The 9,176-nt window shown below is 50.9% G+C and overlaps 1 non-coding gene across 1 annotated transcript; it reads left to right on the top strand.

Moving 5' to 3' along the window:
• Nucleotides 1-8,879: 8,879 nt before the first annotated feature.
• On the top strand, nucleotides 8,880-8,964 carry LOC139826731 (small nucleolar RNA SNORD45). The gene has a single exon (XR_011736875.1). It is a non-coding gene; the product is annotated as a small nucleolar RNA SNORD45 (small nucleolar RNA).
• The last annotated feature ends 212 nt before the right edge of the window (nucleotides 8,965-9,176 follow it).

The following is a 9,176-nucleotide window of genomic DNA, read 5'->3' as shown; positions in this document are numbered from 1 at the left end:
AGAACATGCCCGGCTCTGACCCGGAGAAGAGGGCGCAGAACCTCCTGGAGCAGTTCCAGAAAGAAGAATGGGAGAATGATGGTAAAGTACCTTTCTCTGCTGTCTGTGTGTTCTCCCAGCGTCAAGCCTGACACATCCCCTTATCCAGGGCACAAAGCTTCCTGTGCCGTGAGCCGAAAAGTCGTAAGAGCTCACGTGGTATGTGAATGAGTACTGGAATCAACTTCCAGCCTTAGTAGGCAGACTGAGTTCTACTACATGCATTTTTCTCACGTTACCTGCGTGTTTTTCAGACCCCGTTGGCTCTGGAGCGCATAACGGTAGGACTGGTGTGCAGAAAAGGCCCAGGTTTAGACTTAGTGCTGCGGCAGCCAAGGCTGCTGATCAATTCTGTACAGCCCTGCAGCCCTGAATCCAGCTCTGGTTTAGTGCCGAGTCCAGCCCAGGGCGTCCGGGGGCCTGTCCTGAAGCTGCTGGAGCCACGATTGGTTTCGTATATTTTGCATTACTTTCTCTCCTCATCAGTAGTACTAGCAAAGCATGTTTTAAATTTCCAACTGGTCTCTCTCCCTTCTCCTCCTCTTCCCTTGAAACGTGGACGTAAGAGCATTCTCAGCGTAATATTTTGGGGGTATAACTGCAGTCTTGTCTCTTTGCAGTTCAGCTGTTTTTCAGAGTATAGAATGCATAGATGCTGACAAGCAGATTATCAAAGTTCTGCAGTGTTAATAAGGAGTTGTTGTGGGGGGGTTGGTGGGTTTGTTCTTTCCAAAGAATGGTTAGTGAATGGGTTAAGGCACTTCTCAGCTAAGAGACCCTGAACAGCTCAGTTCTCCCTATTTCTTTTTCTTCTACCTTCTCTTTGCCCATTTAATCTTCTGGACCTTCTCTATCTCCCTAAAATATGCAGCACGGTGAGGCCATTACCCCAGGCAGGTCCCTTTGCATGTTCTGTTCTTCTATGTAGTGATTTTCCAAATACCTGCTTTGATTACTTGTTTTCTGTATAAATTCACTGACTCGTGTTTTCCCCGCTGGCCAGACGCGTTCCACAGCCTTTCTCCCTGCACCCCGGACGAGGAAGAGGAACTGGAGATCAGCGGCCCAGAAGAATTCTCGCTGTCCCAAGAAGACCTGGTGGCAGAACAGCTGACATACATGGATGCGGTATGTAGATCATAGGTATTACTTGAAATGCTCGGGGAAAGAGTTCTGGGCTTCTCATTGTTTGTTTGTTTGTTTTTTAACTTATATCGGTGTAAGTCTGTTGTTCCAGAACGCTCTGGGAGCCGCTCTTGGGAAGCGGGCGGCGCACCCCGCCGAGGAGGGGGAGTTAACGTCCTTCGAGTCCTCCTGCTCGGGTACCGGCGCCGTTCGGGCGGTGGCTGATGAGGTGTCTGTGGCGGGGCGGGGAGAGCGCGGCCGCTGTGCCCTCACTAGAGATGGCGGCGGGGCGGTCTCTCGCGCGGACAGGACGGCGGCCGCGGGGAGCGGCGCTCCAGCCCCTGGCGGAGCTCGGGTGGTTGGGTGAGGGGACGGGACCCCCCCTGCAGCCTCGCTGTCTGCCAGGGAACCCCCTTCCCCTTTTCCAAACCTCCCGTTCCCCCTCAGCTCAACCCCCCCTTTCCCAGCCAGAGGGAACCCGTTCTCTGCCCGGCCACCCCCATCGTGGGGTCACTTGTCCCCTGGTTCCTGAGGTTCCGCCGGGTGGGCGTGGGGCGGGTTTGGGTCGGGCTGAGCCGAGGCCCGGCTCCCGGGGGGATGCTCTGCAGGGAACACCCCCCGCCCCAGGAGCGCTGCTGCTCCGGTTTATTTTCATATTTCCCGCCCCTAGCACTGCGCCCCAGCAGTGAACCAGCAGACTGCAGGTACCGAAGTGTTACGTATTCATAATGACCCCAGGAACGCCTCTACATATTCATAACCTTTCCCGCTTCTTCTTAAAATGAGTCCCAGGTGATCATTTCCGTAGTCTCCTCCTTGACCCCTCCCTGTTGCACCTGCGCAGTGCCATCTGGTGGTCTTGAGGAGGGTCTTTGGATGAAGGCTCCTTCAGCCTCGTCACAGTGACCTCTTTACCTTTGGCTCATTATGTTGAGTGGACTGGAACCCAAGCTGCCAAGTCGATTGAAATCAGACTGGTTCCCCCCTTTTGCTGTAAATCTTCGTTATCTCGTCTTCTCAAGTTTACATCTAGGTGCTGTAAAACCTCTTACCTTGGCATTCGACGAGGTTCTGTTTTTTCTTAACATAATGGGTTAGTTAGTTAGTTAGTTCCCTCTGTCAGTTCCCCCCTTTTCGGGAAGGTTAGTAAATTCTTGTACTAACGTGATGATTCCCTATTTAACCTTTTCTCGGACCACAAGTAAGAAGGCTGCTTCGACAGGAGAAGACTTATCTTTCTCCCTCAAAGAACAAACAAATTCTCATGTTGAACAAAACATTCGTGTTGCTCTTCTGGGGCAGCTGATGACCGGGCGGCTGGTGCCCCGGCAGCAATGGCATCTGTTGGGCTGCAGCGGGAGCTCGCGCTCTTTGGCGTGGTGACCCCGCTCACTGCAGTTCCTAGCGCTTTCCTTTTGGGTTTCTTCCTCCCAGTGCGATGGCCAGGTCCAGTTTGGTGTTATCTTTCAAAATCATTAGTTTATACCCCGTTCCTTTTGCTGCCATTTCAGGATCTATAGGCGTGCCTGAGATTTGCATGGCTTGGACTACTGAATGTATTAACCGAACAAAGCGCGGGGTCATACGTGGCAGAAACAGGAAACCCAGAAATGCACATACTATCATGAAGCCTATTTTCTTCCACCAGGCTCCCCCAAATAAGTTACCCCACCAATGGCTAGTAAGTATAGAATTCCATTTCTGTACTGGTACATGTGCAACGCGTTTTATCTCCTCTGCTATTTTCATTATGGCTTCCCCATCGTTATCTCTTTCCAAACAACACTCCGAAGTATTCAGTTTCCCACAGACGCCCCCCTCTCTTCAGCTAAAAGCCAATCTCACGCTCCCTGATTTTGGTACACTGCAGCTCTGGTCTGAGACAATTGTCTCGCTATGAGATTCGGTGCCTCAGCCGTCTGGTTGCTTATTATTTCAACCACTGCTTGCAACCAAATAATTTGGTTTAGCATATATATAGGGGTACGGGATCCCCAGTTTCCATCTTGGGCCCATGTGGCTGGATCATAGTATTCAGATATTCTTTGTGCAGGCCATTCACCATCTTTCCAAGTTTGCATTCCTCCTATGGGGCATTTATTAAACTCCTCTCTGTTTCAAGTTTTGTCTTGCACTCCCCCTCCATCTGAATAGCCCCTCCTACCAGCTTGTGTAAAACAGATCCTCTGTTCTCCCCTAGGGCAGGAGGCAGAGCCTACAGCGAGTCCACCTTTCTCTAGGTTAGTTGCTACCCATAATTTCTGCCCTTGGATTTCACACTTCTCCAATTTTGTTCTATCATAACATCCAGAATTAATACGAGTGTGATAATGTAGAACATACTGGGTTAGTCTTCCTATTCTCACACGCTTGTAGCACTTGGTCCAGGGATTAACCAGGCTAAGTTGGGAAGAATAAGTCACCGCTCCTGGCAAGAGGATCAGGTCCAGGTTTCCACGCTCTCTGGCCGAGCAGGTTGCAGCCGGCAGCCGAGTTCGTCGTCTTCTCGGCAGCGAGGGCCGTGTCCCCGCCTTTCCTGTTTTTGTCGTTAGCGTGGCGATTATCGTTTCCCAACTCTTGGCCTTCACTTCCTAGGAACAACAGGAGCAACACGGAATTTGATTTCTCTGTCTGCACTCTATTCTTTTCATCACTGGCGGACTCTCTAAATTCCCATTCACCCCTTCAGTAAATACCTCCCACCATTCTTGGCTATTTTTTTTCTATTCTTCCAGTGGCAACTGGAATCCTCAACCGAGCTCTGGTTTCCTGATCTTCTATTCTTAGACATTTCTTACACAATCCCGTTGGTAAGTTCCCTTTGTGGATATGCTTATACCACAGTCCATTTACAACCCCGAGTCAACTTCAATTTCAGTTTGCCCGGTTCTTGAGATACTTTCAAGGTTCTTTCTTCCGTCAGGGGTCCTTTAGCTTGAGAGACGTGTGTCCATCTTTTCTCTGCCCTCCAAACAGCTGGTTCTGTAGTTAACAAAACAAGAAAAAGGCCATGAGGAAAGAAAGGGAAAAGGGAAAAGGGGCGAGATCCTCGTGATCTCCCACTTTTATATGAAGTATTCACGTGAACAGAATGTTATTCACCATTGGTCAGTCGCTCAGTCATCAGTTTTCTCATTGCCCCCCTCGCGAGATGTCCATCCGTGCTTATCAATAAGTTTGCATTCCCTTGCTGGGTTTAACCAAAACATGTGTCTGGTTCTCCAGGAAAATGCAGCTGACATGAAGGCTTTAGCTGACAGGCAAATTCACTAAAAGAGAAACTTGTTTTTAACAAAACCAGGACATAAACGTAGCAATGGAATGAAAACTTATTGATAAGCACGGATGGACATCTCACGAGAGGGGCAACGAGAAACTGATGACCAACTGTGTATAACATTCCATTCACGTGAATACTTCATATAAAAGCGGGAGATCACGAGGATCTCGTCCCTTTTCCTTCCCTTTTGCCTTTTTCCTTCCCTTCTGCTTATGGCCAACATTAGGAGAGGACCTTGCTGGTCGTCCCTGCGAACTGAGGCCAGTGAGAGACTGAATCCAGCTCCGGTTGGCTACAGAGTCCAATCCAGGACTTTGGGTGCTGGCTCTGCAGTTGCTGAGACTTTCAAGATTGGTTTTGTATATTTGTGTTATTTTCTCTATTCTTATCAGTAGCATTAGTAAAACATCTTGAACTTTTCCAACTCTCTTCTCTCTGTCCTTCTTTCCCTCTCAATCACCTGTGCTGAGTGGGAAGGGGGGAGAGGGAGGGGCAAAAGGGGGAAGTGGGGGGGAGAGGAGGTTGACAACACATCTGCCAGGGTTTGATTGTCACCCCGCAATCTTAACCCTCGACACCAGCCTATCTCCATTTCCCTGCCCACCTCTATGTCCAGGCCTCCTGGGCACTGGTGCCCTCTGCGAGGAAAAAGTGGGTGGCCCTGTGGCATCCCCGGGGATTTTGGGCCATGAAGGCACCCAAGAGTGGCCCTGAGCAGGCGAGCAGGTGCCACCTGCCAGCGATGCCCTGACCACTCAGGACAAGGAGCCTGGACCTTCCTGTGGTCTCAGGGGAGGCGCCCACCGCAGTGGCCCAGGAGGGAGGGGCCGCAGCTTTTGTTGGCTTTTGTTCACTTTTAAGAGAGGCCTTTGGAGGAGTCAGGTGGGAATCAGGAGCTCCCTGCCGCAGGTTCCCTGTACACTGCCTTTTAGGGAGTTTCATTTGCAGACAAATGATTAAACTCCACTGCTTCATCAGATGAAGTGAAAAGATCAAATGCAGAACTTCAGAACATCACTTTGTGGAGCAGCAGTGTCTACATTCATGGCAATCTATCCAAGACAAACTTACACTCAGAGGTGCCCCAACAATATCACTCCTGTTACACAGTTCTAGCACAAATGCCCAAGTATTTAAGGACAAGAAAAGGAATCATTTAGCTGCACAGAACTGTCTTCCAAACATATGGAATGTATTGGTTTGGGTATTTCTTTGAAGCCCCAACTCACAAGAAAGAAACAGCACCAAGTTTAACAATAACGGTTTCTCAGTGGTTTTTGAGAACTTTTCCAAAAACCATTAGGCAAAAAAAAAAGCATTGAAAAACAAGAGCTGAGTGATACAATGTGAAAATGGCAAAAACCACACTCCAAACAATTGTTATTGCAAGAAACAGAAATCACACACAAGCTGTACAAACATACACGTTACCGGCTCTGGACAGACAGACGCACACCACGGCAGCACGTTCAGCTGTGCAAACCTTGAACCCACACGATCTAAAACCAATCTGACATTATCTGTACAACACAAAGTCAGACCGGAAATATTCCGGCACATTCACAATGAAATACAATGTGTTGCTGGGCACAAACACCAATATTCACATCAGAACTGTGCAAACCATGGCATTACTCGCTTTGGATTTACAACACAGCCTATGTTTTACTGGAAAACACATTATGTTAATGTTTGGAAAGTTAATACAAGGCTACATTGTTTAGAATTCAGTGTAGTGTGTAGGGAAAACAGTGAGAACGTGTGTTTTTCGTGCTGCTTTTGACAGGCTGTGTCTCATCTCGGTGTACTAAATGTGGCTTTTCTTCCGTGTGCACAGCGAGTACAGACCCCTGGTTTTGGGATAACAGTTGTATCACCCAGATGGACACCAATCAAAGCCTTGCCCAGCCCAGCTCGCTGGAGCAGCGGGGCGGGTGCCGATGGGGCTCCAGCCGCACTGCCCTGTTTGTCAGGAGCCCCAGCGGTGCCTCCACCCGGCTGAGCAGCGAGCGGCCCAAAGGCGCAATGCAAACATCGAGATATTGTCTTCAATGAATGTAATTGTGATCTGTTTGTATATTTGAGCTTGGCGTGCGGTTTGCGTGTCTGAGCTCAGCCTTTTACTTCGCACGTTTATATTTGGTACCAAAAGAATTTTGTTCGGGGAGATAATTACAAAATGAGAACCGGTTCCATTATTAAAGTGCCACCGCGCTCCCCGTTCAGATGCATCTGTACACATGAGAGTAAATGAGAGGGGGAAGTGATGTGAATGTGAAATTCTGGGTTAGCTGTGTTGCAGTCAGTGTTGTTCTGCGCACAGACTGATCTGGGTCTGAAATTAGTGTAAGAAACTACAAAAGGGAGGAGCTGAGGGATGTAACTATTGCTCAGCTAATTGAAATTGCATATGAAGTTTATAGTCGCAGGAACTAAATGAAGGGAGAAAGAGATTTTAAATCAGACTCTGCCTTTAGGGTTTCCGATTCATAAAATACAACCTGGGGATAAAGTACTAATTAAAACCTGGAAGAGGAAACTCTGACCCCACGATGGGAAGGACCTTTTCTTGCCTTATTAACTACAGAACCAGCCGTTCGGACTGCAGAGAAAGGGTGGACACACGGCTCTTGAGTTAAAGGACCACGGACGGGAGAAAGAACCTGGGGAGTAACCCAAGGACCAGGGGAATTGAAATTGAAATGGACACGGGATTGGTGATGTAACCACTATCAGCACTGTTAATGTGAATGTCCAGTACAAAGAGTGAATCGCCCGTGCACCCAGCGCTGTTTGGCTTGTGCTCTAACGAACACGTGTTCAAGGAATACAGTTAAGGAATTGGATTAAATGTTGTTTATCCATAGAAAAAGCGTAAGCTACGTATTTCAGTTCCTCATTTGCAAAAATGCTGTAACTCTGTGCAGCACGACCCCTCATCTTTATCTCTCTATCTTTCCACCTCTTTCTGGCATTAACAACGCCCAGATCAAACCTCTCAGCACAGACACTGAGAAATGCCCGCGGCCCATGCTCTGTCAGTTCCTTGGAGCTGCTGCTGTTCTGAGATCCCAGGAGGAGAAACTTCTCTTCAGCCGAGTTTAACACGGAACCTGTTCTCAGCAGCCGAGCCTTCTCCTCTGTGCAAGGGCAGCAAACCGCAGGTTTGGAACCCACAGCCCCTCAGTCCCGCTGCAGCCAGCGAGGAGGCGACGAACGAGCGCGGACACCGAGTCCGCCCGCGGGACGCGCCGGTCGCGCTTTGTGCTGCGGGGTCAGCGGTGCGGAGGGCGGGGAGGAGCTCATCTGAGAGCTGAGGCTGACCTGCAGTTCAGGGGGTTTTCCACTCTCTGAGCCACCATGACGGCACGGCTGCCAGAGACTTTGTTATTTTAATAACTGCTCAACTCATTCACATTTCGTATAAAAATTTGGCGGGTCAGGCGAATAATCGGACAGCTCTGTCGGGGTCCTGCCGGCAGCGCCGCTCGGCTCGCCCCTCCCGGTGACGCAATTTCCGGCTACAGGGCTGGGGCGAGCGGAGGCTGCTGAGCGGGTCCGGGGGGCGAGCGGCGTGTCCGGGGGGGCGAGCGGCGGGTCCGGGGGAGCGAGCGGCGGGTCCGGGGGGGCGAGCGGCGGGTCCGGGGGAGCGAGCGGCGGGTCCGGGGGGGCGAGCGGCGGGTCCGGGGGAGCGAGCGGCGGGTCGGGATGGGGGCGGGAGAGGCGCCCGCGGTCGGGGCGCGCGCACAAAGATCCGTGTGCGAACGGGCCCTTGGAGACCCCGGTCCCGGGAACCCCCGGAGCTGAGCCCACAGCTGCCGGTCTCTTGGTGCTTTGTGCAGGTGACCGCGCAGAGGCCGCCATGAGAAACCCGGGTGTCCCCAGCACGTTCCTGTTGGAGCAGCGCGTGGCCTGTGCAGCTTCGTGTGGGCCAAGGGAGGCGGCTGTGTCCGTGTTGGCTCAGGTCGGTGCAGCTGCGCTTGGATTTAGAGCAGTGATCCTGGCTGGCTGGTTGAGCCTTGGGGGTTGTTTATTGCTGAGAATGGCAGGGGTCTGTTCAGCAGGTCTTGAATTGCTGTGCACTTTACCCTGCAAGAAGGGTTCATTTTCAGTGTTATTCATTCAGCGTAGCTCTCTCCATTGTACGGATAAGTATTCCCGCTCTCAAAGGTTTCCTCTCCATTTGGTGGTTGAATTTCTCAGCGTCTCTTCTGCCGTTTGTTTTCCTTCTCCTGCAAAGTGGGGTGGGAAGGAGAAGGCAAAAGGCTCCGCTGCTTCCAGGCGGGGACTTGGTTGCTTGTATAACGTATGTCTGGTTCATCTCGAAGTAGACAGAGAAGAGTGGTGTTAGAAATCAATCAGCTGCCTCCTGTTGGAGGGACAAAGTGTGCTGGATTTGAAGGCGTTGGGCAGGACAGGAAGAGCTGCCTTCCTGGGTCAGTGATGGGCGTTGGCATGTATTGTCTGAGCTGGAGCTGATGGCTGTCACCACTTGAGCTCTAGAATTACTCTGAGACCCAGGAATCTCCAGTTCCTTGTGGAGCTTTTCCAGGCTGTGGAAGCCCCTTTCTGTCACAGATTGTAACGCAGCCCTTGGAGAAGGGGGCACTGCTTGAGGTTCCTCAGTTTGGGCATTGGGGAGGCGTCGTTCTTGGGCTCACACTGGGCGTGAGGAGACGTTTTCACGTGAGCTGAAGGCAGCTCTGGGTACCCAAAGCTGTTAACCGGTGTT

This window comes from Patagioenas fasciata, unplaced genomic scaffold (genome assembly GCF_037038585.1).
Source record: "Patagioenas fasciata isolate bPatFas1 unplaced genomic scaffold, bPatFas1.hap1 Unplaced_1, whole genome shotgun sequence".
In the NCBI taxonomy this organism is placed as follows: Eukaryota; Metazoa; Chordata; class Aves; order Columbiformes; family Columbidae; genus Patagioenas; species Patagioenas fasciata.
Note: the sequence above shows the minus strand (reverse complement) of the source record. Positions and strands in the feature narration are given on the sequence as shown.